Below are 12,159 nucleotides of genomic sequence, written 5' to 3' on the forward strand. Positions count from 1 at the left end.
ATGTTTCTTTGGAAAAAAATGACCTATTTCAAATCTTCAGTACTCTGCTCCTTGTATCCTCTTTTCTATGATGAGTTTTCTTTTTTTCTTTCAGAGTAATGATTAGCTATTGTTCTTCCTCCCACTCCCCAAACTGGCCTTCTTGCCATTCTTCCAACTTCAAGAAACGCATGCCAGGCTGTCAAGAAATTCCTAACAACTATTCCAGCTTCCAAGACCATGCAAAGTTTTCCCTTTGTTTTCTGTGATGATTAATTAGGTTGTTTTGTGGCAAGTTTGTTCTTGGTGTAGTCTCCTCTCCCTCTCCCTCTCCCTCCCTCTCTCTCTCTCTCTCTCTCTCTCTCTCTCTCTCTCTCTCTCTCTCTCTCTCTCTCTCTCTCTCTCTCTCTCTCCTTCCTCTCTCTCTCTCTCTCTCTCTCTCTCTCTCTCTCTCTCTCTCTCTCTCTCTCTCTCTCTCTCTCTCTCTCTCTCTCTCTCTCTCTCTCTCTCTCCCTCTCCTCCATCTCAGAATCAATACTGTATATTGGTTCTAAGGCAGAAGAGTGGTAAGGGCTAGGCAATGGGGGTGAAGTGACTTGCCCAGGGTCACACAGCTAGGAAGTGTCTGAGATCAGATTTGAATCCAGGACCTCCTATCTCTGGGCCTGGCTCTCAATCCACTGAGCCATCCAGTTGGAACCCCCCCCCCCCCCCCAGTAGTTTTATTTTCAATCATAATTTTCTTTTTTAGCTTCAATATAACTAATCCTGTTTCCTTGTGGGCTTGAATTCTTGAATGATTTCCCCACAATAAAAATTTTTGTAATATCTCTAACAGTCATTTAATTGTACTCTTTAAGAGCTACAATTTTCCCATGGGGTAGTATGTATTTAAAAAACCCCTTCTCTTCTGTTTTTGTATCAATTCTAAGAAGAGTGGCGAAGGCAAGTTCAAACAACTAGGGAGTTGAGTGTATGTGATTAGATTTGAACCCAGGTCCTCCCTATTTCTCCAGACTTAGCCCTCTATCTATTGTTCTACCTAGTTGTTCCAGATTCTTAAAATGAAACAGAACTTAAGACATAAAAAAGGAATAGTGGAACCCTTGTGTGTGGTACTAAATCCAGCCTTTACCTTATAGGGGACTAATTAAAGGTGGGGAAACCAGCTCATTATCATTTCATTTAATGAAGGTCATATGATCTGATTTGGCTTAATGTCTATAGAAGCACACAAAATTACTGTTTTTCTTAAGTAATTCACATACCACTTTAATCTAGAAGACCTCTAAGGTCCTTTTCATTTCTAAATCTGTAATTCCAATCTCACTTAGGTTCGAGAAGGAAAGCCAAGGGGTAGTCTTTTTCCTGTAAAGAAAAATGGGACTAGAAGTGAAAAGGCCATATGGAGATTGCTCTGCCTCCCATTTCTGGGTTTACATGGCCTGAATTGAGGTTTATCTTTTTTTTTTTTTAAACCCTTACCTTCCATCTTGGAGTCAATACTGTATATTAGCTCCAAGGCAGAAGAGTGGTAAGGGCTAGGCAATGGGGGTCAAGTGACTTGCCCAGGGGTCACCCAGCTGGGAAGTGTCTGAGGCCAGATTTGAACCCAGGACCTCCCATCTCTAGGCCTGGCTCTCAATCCACTGAGCTACCCAACTGCCCCCTGAAGTTTATTTTAAGGAGTAACCAGAATCCCTCCTCCTCTGACCCAGAGACCAAAGTATAACCTCAAGTAGCTCCTTCTGGGGTCCTGGTCCCCTAGTTTGTCACCTTCTCATCTCTTCTGCCTTCTACCTGCACTCTACCCCAGCCATCTAAAAGGAAAGTCCCGTGTGAGATCTCAGCATTATCTGAAACTATTTGACCTGCTCCGTCTATCTCTAAAATTCCCAAATTATATTCTCTCCTTCCATCTCTTCCTCTACCTTCATCCTAAACCTAGCAGTCTTCATCTCCATGCCTTCAGCTCCCCCCAACATGATCATCCTTCATATTTCCTTTTGCTCCAGTCTCCTAGGGTAATGCTTCTCTTTTCTTCTACTTAAGATCCTTGAATCCTATTCTTTTTCTTTCTCCTCCAACAGTTTGTTCCATTTGAGCATCCATTTCTTTCTTTTTTAAACCCTGACCTTTGCCTTAGAATTGATATCATGCACTAGTTCCAAGACAGATGAGCAGTAAGGGTTAGGCAAGACTTGCCCATGATCACAGAGCATAGGAAGTGTCTGAAGTCTGTCTGTCTCCTCTCCCTCTCCTCTCTCCACTCTCTTCCTCTTTCTCTTTCTCTGTCTCCCTCCCTCTCTTCCCCCAAAGCAGGCAGGATAGCTAATGGGAAGACTGCGTTGAACTCCCTCTTACATAGAGTTCCTGGAGTCCATGGTCCTGCCTTCCAGTTGGGAGGGTCCAGTGAGAAGGGCAGAAGGTACTAATGAGAGTCAATCTTGTAGGATGATGACATTTCCCAGTGATGAGTGTCTGGGGGAAGGAAGGCAGGATGGAGAGTTCTGAAGACGACCACAAATCTGTGGAGGAAAATGTGGGAAAAATGATCTTTTCTCTCCCCTCAACATAATACTCTTTCTCTTTTCATGTTGGCATAATGATTTGTTTTATATCTCTCCTTTGTCCCTTTTACCATTCCCTGCCTAAATGCACTTATCTGAACATTGTCTTCTTCAAGCAGAAGGATTTTTTCTTTGTTTTTTGGGAGGAAGGAATTGGGTGATCTTTGTATCTCTAAGCTTTGGACCTTGCACCTAGTGGTACTTAAATTAAACGTTTATCGTAGTTATAGAATGGTTTAAATGGTTACTGAATTTCAGTTTTCGGTAAGAAGCTTTAACTCATTCAGTTATGTTTTAAGTGATCAATATTATTTAGTGTTCTTGTTTCCTTTGGTCCCAAGCACCTATTCCATGCAGCTAACTAGTTTTGTGTGGCTGGAAGAGGTTAATTAAGGGGCTGTTGGTATGTATATGTTGATATAATGTAAAACTCCTCCTGCCATAGAATTGATTATTTTACCCTCTTCTGCTTTTTACTGACCCCAGAAAGTAGCTAACAGACCTTAGAGGTCAACTTCCTCATTTCTCCTGTTAGGAAACTGAAGCCAAGATTAGGTTAAGTGAGTGATTTGTCCACAGCCACTCAGCTAGTTTCAGTACTCGAATTTGAACCCAAGCCTTTAACTCCAAACATTTGTATAAAAATCTGCTTTTCTTTTCTTCCTCCTCTGATAGTGTTCTTTTAGAATTACTTTTGGGAAAATGCTCTTCATAGACTTTGTTAATTAAGAAATACTCTGCTATAATTTGCCATGTGGAGAGAGATTGAAGCCAAGGTATGTTGTTACACATGCCTTAAAAATGCTGTCTTCTCTCTTGATCAGGGCTAGGTGTCAACAATAAAGGATAAAAAATGGAACTTCTCAACTCTGGTTGAAACCAGCTGTGCAGATGAGCTCAAAAAATTGGAAAGGCTGCTGCCCCTCAGACTTCTTGTTCTTTTTTGTCAGGTCGTCTTGCTAATTGTTCTCTGGAAAATGCTAGATAGTTTTTTTTGACTCTAGGGTGGGAGAGCCAAGCCTCATAACTTGTATATATGGACAGTCTTAGATAATACCCCGCTGTTGATCATCTCTTTTTAAACACCTGCATAGATCTGTGGTCCTGTTCCTAGTGGTTGACAGGGGCAGAGCTTCCTTCCTCTGTACTCACTTCATGTTAAATAAATAATACGTCTAGATTTCTGGGCTTACAAATCCAGAAAGGGGGGAAAAAACCACACACACACAACCCTTTAGTTTTTAGTGATCTTCCCAAGTCTTTCCAGTTTCACAAAGTGGAAAATACTGCTTGTATGTCTATGAGCAAGTCATTCTCAGTTCTCTCAATTGAGGAAGAGCAAATCTGAAACTAGTTTCAGATCTTCATTGGTGAAAGCTTTCCACAACTGGAAATTCCTTTAAAGATAAGATTTTGAGTTTTCTCCCCTCCCCCTCCATTAAAAAAAAGACTAGGGTACCAACCTTCAATTTCTAGTTCTCAGCAGTCTAGAATTGCTTATTACTCTCAAATACTTCCTGTATACTTTACCATTCATTAAGGAAGTGTTGGCTCATGTAGATAGTGTTTCAGGGTATCTCTGACCACCGATTGGTTATGTGATGTTGAGGAAGTCACTTAACCTCTTAGTATTTCCTAGATGGGAAATCAGGGGCTTAACTCCCCCTCTCCCCATGTTCTTCCCATTGCTCCAAGATGCTTCTTTCCCCCAATGATTTATGCTAGAATCTCAGAGTTGGAAGCCTCTTCAGAGATCATTGAGTCTCAGAACCCCCTACCAGAACAATACAGTCTTCTACATCATAGTCATCATTCAGATCTTGGGAGGGAGAAGTGAAGGGGACCCTTGCCACTTCTTGCATTGAGACCCATTCTGTTTGCCACTTTTACCCACTGTCCCTGGCTTTGCCCTCTAGGGTCAAGTAGTAAAAGAGTCATCTCCCTTCCCTATGACAGTACCCCCACTCATATTTAAAAGACTGCTTATCACCCTACCCCCTTAGAAAACTTCTTGGTCCTAAACATCCTTTTTAGTCATATTATAGTGAATACTCATTTCATTCTGTGAAAACCCTCAGATTTTAAAAAATAGGAATTGTTTTCTAAAAGTTGGAAAGGGCCTCAGATGTCGTATATGTAATCCAATTCCTACCTGAAGAATGACTTCTCCCTTCTTTATAGCTAATAAGTGCTTTTAAAAAAAGTCTCTGAAATTACTGTTGGAGAACCCACTACCGCCTATGGTAGGTACCCCATTGGGGGCAGCTTTAATTCTCAGAAAGTTTTTTTTAATAAGCCAAAATATTTCTACTTGTAAATTTTTCATTAGATTTGATCGTGTCCAGTGAGTCAGAAAATGGGGTGGTGTGGTAGAAAAACAGAAAACACAGGGTCATGGTGCTTGCCCTTAATAGCTTCCATTTTAATGGGGGAAACAATAATAGAAAAACAATGGTTTGTTCAAAGGACCAGAAAAATTAGTCACTCTCACTTCTGGACTGTGAGGTGATATTTTAGGTATGTGAGACTTTGGCATTCTTTGTCATTTTGTCTTTGCTCCAGAACTCACTCTCTCTCTCTCTCTCTCTCTCTCTCTCTCTCTCTCTCTTTCTCTTTCTCCCTCTCTCCCTCTCTCCCTCTCCCTTTCCCTCCTTTCTCCCTCCCTCTCTTTTCTGTCTCCCTCCCTCTCTCTTTCTCTCTCTTCCTCTCTCTCTTCCCTCTCTCCTCCTCATCCTCTTCTTCCTCTTTCCCTCTCCTCCTCTCCCTCTCCCCCATCCAGCAAGCAGAGATAAGGAGGGAGAGCATTAGAGGCATGGGGCACCATTGAAAAGGCAAGAAGGCCATTGTTGCTGGATTGTTGAGCATTTGGAGGAGAGTAAAGTCATAAGACTGGAAAGGTAGCAAGGGGACAGGTTGTGAAGGGCTTTAAAAGGCAAACAAGAATATTTCGCATATGATCCTGGAGATGATTGAGAATCACTGGAGTTGATAGAGTTGGATGCTGACATAGACCAGTGCCGAAGGAAAATTCTGTTGGCAGCTGATGAATTGGATTGGGGAGAGACTTGAAGAAACCCCAAAAAGGAGACTGGTGTAATCCCTGATGACTTTCTGAGTGGAGGGAAGGGGACATCTGTGGGCATTCTGGAGGTTTAAAAAAATAACACACCATGATTGGCAGCATACTGGATATTTGGGGTGAGGATTTGAGGATGCCATTTCAGGTTGTAAGCCTGGGTCACCTGGAGGATAGGGATAGCCTTGACACTTATAGAGAGGTCTGGAAGAGGAAGGAGGAGAAGGTTTGGAGAAAAAGATAATAAATTCTGTTTTGAACATAGTGAATTTGAGATGGCTCAGGGATATCCAGTTTAAGATGTTCACAGGTACTTGGTGATGTGAGACTGGAGCTTGGGAGAAAAGTTAGGGTTTGATATATAGGACAGCTAGATGATATAGAGCCTTCACTAGGCTCAAATCCAGCCTTAGACACGTACTAGCTGTGTGACCTTGGACAAGTCATTTAATCCAGTTTGCCTCAGTTTCCTCATTTGTAAAATGAGCTGGAGAAGGAAATGACAGATACCTCTAGGGTAGTATCTTTGTTAAGAACATCACCTTTGGTGTGAGAGCTTGCTGAGCCCTTTTCAGGGCTGCTCATCCACCTTTGGGGTTCCCCTTCACCTTAGATCCCAGACTGAGGTAACTGGCAAGCCCCAAGCCGGAGTTTGGGGAATGTCCAGGTTGAGGGTAACCAACTCAACTAAAGGACAATAAATAGACTATAGGCAGAACAGAAACTTTATTAAAGGGTAAGTGTTATTTCAAGCAGACTTGTCTTAATGTCAGGAAAAATGCCCCTTTCAAAGTGAAGTGTTCACACATGTTGAAAATGCTGCTCTGTAGAAAGTCTCAGACTTTCTCAGGCTCTTAAAAAAAAAGAAACAACCAATGGTTTGTTCATAAGACCAGCAGAATCAGTCACCATCGCTTCTGGGCCATCCACAGAGCTGTCTTCGGGCAGCTGACAGCAGAAATAATATATGTTCACTTGGTAGCCCAGGCTGGTGAAGTAAGATGATGTTTCCTGGATGCAAGATTATAGCATTCTTTTGTCTTTTTTGCTACTGCTCTAAAACTGTGAACGTGGGGGTCAGTCCGATCTGAATGGAAATTCCATCTTTTTATACTTAGGATCTTAGATCTAGAGCTAGAAGGGAGGTCTTCTAGTCCAATCTTGCCATTTTACGGATGAGGAAACCGAGGCCTAGGGATGGTGAAGAGATTATTAAGGGCCAGAAGTTGATTCAAACCCATGTCCTCCAGGGATTTCTAGCTATGTGCCCTTGGGCGAACTGCCCGATCTTTGAAAGCATCTGTTTCCTCATCTGTAAAAAATGGGATTCGAATACCTTTTTGTGTGGGTCAGATGACATAATGTATATAAAAAGAATTTTGCAAAGTGCAAAGAAGTGCTGAACAAGTCTATTTCTTTTCTTCTTGCACCGAAGGGAAGATATTTGCCAAAATTGTCACAATAAGAGAACTTTGTAAAACAAAACACCATATAAATGTGAGTGCTTTTTATTTTTACTCCTTTCTTTCCAGTGGTAGTATGGTATAGTGAGTAGAACCCTGGAATTTGAGCCATGATCTGGATTTAAGTCTTAATTCTTACAACTATCTCTTTATGGGTCTGGCCCTGTTGTTTCTCTGTGAGACTTCATTTTTTCATCTATAAAAATGAGGGGTTGGGATTAGATGATTTCTTAAACCTATAATTCCTATTAGAATTTTCCTTTTTCAAATAGAATATGTTTCTTGGTGATAGGATGTTTTTGTTTTTGTCTATATCCTCTATAGCTTTCATATATGATGTGAAATTGCGATGGAAACCTATTTTTAGGGATTATCTATAAAGTTGTTTTTTGAGACTTCAGAGAAAAACAATTTTTTAAATGTCTTCTTAGATTGAGAGATTCTCTAGACAAGTTTTGCTTTGTGATATTTTTCTCTCTCTGGTTTTTAAGAATTTTATTGTCCTCAAGTTATCTGCCAAGTTATCACATGGCAATTCTGAAATGACAAATGGAATTTTTATTGTAGAGTTTCAGACCTTGACTGTGGCTTTTTTTTCCTCAAGATTTTCCTGTGAGTTACAATACTGGTATTCTCTAGAGGCTCGTTAATGATGCAGTCATAGTTTTGGCAAAGGAGAAACAAGGTCATGTTTCAAGTTTCTTCTTATTTTTAAACCATATTTTTGTTTCTATGTATCAGAAATTATTGATGAGTAGACAGAAATTTGTAGACATTGAAGTCTGATTAATTTATTCCTCTTTACCACTCAGATACCCATCTCTCTTCTGTCTTTTTAATTATGGGAAGCAATGTGGTGTTAATGGATAGAGGGCTGGGCTTGGAGTCAGAAACACCTAGTTTCAAATCCTGCCTCTGACACATTTGCTTTGTGACCTTGGGCAAGTCACTTAATCCCTTTCAGCTCCCAGATACTTTACAAGACCCTAAATTATAGAGCTGCTGACCTTGCTTGGGAGGCTGGGGGTGGGAATAGAGGGTAAGGGAGAGAGAGGGTAACTTTCTGCATTGAGTGCTTCCTCCATAAAACCACAGAACCAGACCAAAAATAAAGAACCACAGCAGAAAATAGTGTGGACAAGAAACATTAGAAAAACAGTTTTTAGAAACACACATTTAGTAATGCCCACCAGGTGTCCTTCATTTGGAATCCTTGAATGTCTTTGAAAACAATTTTTTAAAAAATAAACTGCATTTCATTATAATTGCTTCCTTTCATATTTTGTTGTATTCTATTCTATATGCATTTCATTTATTTATTTTAAAAAATTAACTCTTACCTTCTGTCAGGATCAATACTGTATATTGGTTCCAAGGCAAAAGAGTGGTGAAGGCTAGGCAGTGGAGATTAAGTGACTTGCCCAGGGTCACACAGCTAGGAAGTGTTTAAGAACAGATTCGAATCCAGGACCTTCAGTCTCTAGACCTGGCTCTGAATTCACTGAGCCACCTAGCTGCCCCTTGATATATATCTTAAAACCTGTTTAATCTTTGTCCCCCCTTCCCCCCTTCTGTCATGGAGGGTTTTTCCAACCTGTTAGGGACTTCCTCAGCTTTCTTCTTACACACCATGAGGAGACCAATGGAACAACAGCCTCTGACCAGCAGTTCTTTCTCATTCCAGCCTTTGGATGGTTTGGAATCTCCATGTTTGAAGGGAGAACCATATTGATTCATTTCAAGACTTGTACACATTTAGTGGATTTCCCATGATGGTTCATTTTCATTTTTCAAGGGTTAACTGGCTTGAGTTAATTAATAAGAATTCTTTTATGGAAATGCTGGCAAGCCTAGCCCAAGGTTGTTAATAGTTGCAAGAATGAGAAGATCATAGGTAACATAACCTTGGTTAATTGTGAGCCTTCTTTTCCTCTTGTCTACCATTGGAAGCTTATATATTGGGTAGAACAAAATGGTTTCCTGGACTGTATCTACCTCAATTTTTACTAGGTACTGAGCTTTGGACAGGAAGTGAGAGTTGAATTCCAACTCTGGTTCTTACATTGAATGAGAGTGACCTTTGTAATTTTCTCTGCCTCTGTTCCTCACCTTTAAATGGCCCTTGATTATCTTTGAAAGAGATTGTGAGGTTAATGCTTTATGGATGTGACACCATCGCTAGAGCTAGAGATGAGTGCTGTTAAAAAAAAACAACACAAGACTCTCTGTGTCTTGCAAGCCTAGGATTTATAGGATATGAACTGCTACTTTTAAATTTATTTATTTTTTGCAATATATAGACTAGTAATAAAAGGAATAAAGAACCCATTGTATTGAAAAATTAATATACTAAATGTAATATGCTAAATGTAATCTTTAGAAATTTGTTTGGCAAGAAAATATTAGTTTAAAAAGATTGGTGTGGTCGCCATTTATAAAATAATTAACCCTTAAGTCATGAGGATGATAGTAGCTTTTAACAATTTAATTTTAATATGAATATAATCTAAGAAAGAAATAAGGAGGGAAGGAAATAGAAAAATATTTCCTAGCCTTCTGCCCTAATCTTACCAGCCCACGAGAGTGTCTTCCACCTGGATCACATAACGAATCACAGAAATGCACCCTGCCAAAAATCTCCAGAGAAAAATGTCTCTCTTCCTCTCCAGTCTCATTTTTATAGTTCTCCTTCTCCACCTCACATCCTTTCCCTCTACACTGGTCTACCACATCTCAGGAACCAATCAAAGTCTCTCTGACCTGGACCCATAACCCCTGGTTCCTGGTTGCTAATGGGCTGGCTTGGACAAGCAGAAAGTTCATGACCCTGGGAGGAAGGGGTTCCCTTTACACACCATGAAGTGTCATTCATATGACTCAGGTCTTGGAATCTTTATTAAAACAGATGCATTTCACTGTATTTGCTATCGGCAGCATGCAAAATCATTGACTTTTGAAAAATATCTGATAGGTTTCTAATTAACCTGGTCCAGTGGTTATGGGTGAGTTACATTGAGCAACAAGTGATGATTGATTGATCACGCAATATAGCATTCACTTTGTACACTTATTTGGTTGAGTGTCCATGTTGCTGTTCCCATCCTGCACTTAGCTGGGCAATCTTAGGGGACTTTTCCGTGACTCCCTACGATCCATGCTCAATCACTTACCGAGTGTTATTTATTCTATTTCCACCTTATCTCTTATACTATTCTCTTTTTTCACACAGGCACCTCCCTACTTTAGGTCCTTTTATTTAAAAATTTTTTTCTTTTACCTTACCTTCTGTCTTAGTATCAATTTCATTTATTTCATTTTATTTTTTTCTTAGTATCAAATTTAAGACAGATGAGTGGGAAGGGCTAGGCAATTGGGGTTAAGTGACTTGTCCAGGATCACACAGCTAGGAAGTTTCTGAGGCCAAATTTGAACCCAGGTCCTCATGACTCCAGGCCTGGTGCTCTATCCATTGTGCTACCTACTTGCCTCACTTGTTACCTTTTATTATGATCATTGAAGCAGACTCCTAAGTCTTCTCCCTACCTAAAAATCTCTCCCTTCTCCAAACTATCTTTGATAGCTGCCAAATTGATGTTTATAAAGTATAGATCTGATCATTTGCTCCTTATTTTCTCTAAGAAAACAATATGAACTCTGCTGTTTAGTATTTTTAAAACACTTTATAACTTTGCTACAGTCTTGGATTTATTTCCATTTCTCCTTCTCATATACTTTATATTCCCATTAAACTGGCCTGCCTACTACTGTTAACCTTATACATTCCATTCCATCTATTTCTATGCCTTTGCACAGTTAAATTTCTATGCCTGGAGTTCTCTCCCTCCTGACCTCCATTTCCTTCCTTCCTTCCTTCCTTCCTTCCTTCCTTCCTTCCTTCCTTCCTTCCTTCCTTCCTTCCTTCCTTCCTTCCTTCCTTCCTTCCTTCCTTCCTTCCTTCCTTCCTTCCTTCCTTCCTTCCTTCCTTCCTTCCTTCCTTCCTTCCTTCCTTCCTTCCTTCCTCCCTTCCTCCCTCCCTCCCTCCCTCCCTCCCTCCCTCCCTCCCTCCCTCCCTCCCTCCCTCCCTCCCTCCCTCCCTCCCTCCCTTCCTTCCTTCCTTCCTCCCTCCCTCCCTCCCTTCCTCCCTCCCTCCCTCCCTCCCTCCCTCCCTCCCTCCCTCCCTCCCTCCCTCCCTCCCTCCCTCCCTCCTTCCCTCCTTCCCTCCTTCCCTCCTTCCCTCCCTCCCCTTTTGCTTTAGGATTGAGACAGGAGAGGCAAGGACTAGACAAACAGGGATTTGGCCAGGGTCAAATTTGAACTCCAGTCCTGGTACTCTATCCACTGGACTACCTAGCTGGCTTGTCTGTCTCTGTCTCTCTCATTAAGTAGTTAAGAGAATACTTGTGAAAAATTTTTCAATCAGAAATGTAGAAGGAAAAAATACTGAATTTCAAATCAAAACCTTCAAGCTTGAATCCTGAGTCTCCCATGAACTAATCTTGAGTAACTTTGGGCAAATCAATTGACAACTTTGTGGCCTCAGTCTTCTCATCTGCAAAATTGGCAGGACTGTGGCAGTTGGACTAGATAAGGTCTAAAACCCCTTCCAGCTTTAAATCGATGACAACTCATAGACTAGGACTCTGTTTACTTCTTTCTATGCACCGACTGCTCCTCCGAATATACCAGAACTAGAAAACTTAAGTGTACTACTGTTCCATCTCCAAGCTTGTAGTCAGGGGTGGGGGAAGGATTTCTTCTGCCTCCTATTTTCATTTTTTCCCTGAGCCACAAGGATGAAGTAATCTAGTTTGCAGAGTCCAGGATTAGTTTCTCTTTAAGTTGCTTGGCAAGAGAGAACAAAAGGGAAGACGTCATGAGAAAATTTCCCAGTCTATCTCTAGGCTCATTGCAGGAAGAGCTATTGGAAAGTTCTGTCCTTCCCAGGAGGGAAATTAAAAAGGGAAGAAAGATCCTGGAAAAGTACCCCATGCCCCTGATCTAACTTCAGGAATTCATGTGTCTAAGCTTTCCACTGCCTCTGCCCCACCTTGTAGCTTAATCCACTGCATGT

General features: G+C 41.0%; 1 protein-coding gene and 1 long non-coding RNA gene across 6 annotated transcripts in view; one reads left to right on the forward strand and one right to left on the reverse strand.

Annotated features, from left to right (window-relative positions):
* Positions 1-12,159, forward strand: part of ARHGAP26 (Rho GTPase activating protein 26) — a 577,883-nt gene that overhangs the window by 82,818 nt on the left and 482,906 nt on the right. The gene's annotated exons all lie outside the window — the stretch shown is intronic.
* LOC103101871 (uncharacterized) lies at positions 1,178-4,278 on the reverse strand. Of its 2 annotated transcripts, none has more exons than XR_457735.3 (3): positions 4,013-4,278; positions 2,344-2,507; positions 1,178-1,347 (listed from the first exon to the last, which is right to left on the reverse strand). It is a non-coding gene; the product is annotated as an uncharacterized LOC103101871 (long non-coding RNA). The 2 variants fall into 2 exon arrangements; XR_008917343.1 differs by having other exon boundaries at positions 1,180-1,347; positions 4,080-4,278.

This window comes from Monodelphis domestica, chromosome 1, assembly GCF_027887165.1.
Source record: "Monodelphis domestica isolate mMonDom1 chromosome 1, mMonDom1.pri, whole genome shotgun sequence".
Classification (NCBI taxonomy): Eukaryota; Metazoa; Chordata; class Mammalia; order Didelphimorphia; family Didelphidae; genus Monodelphis; species Monodelphis domestica.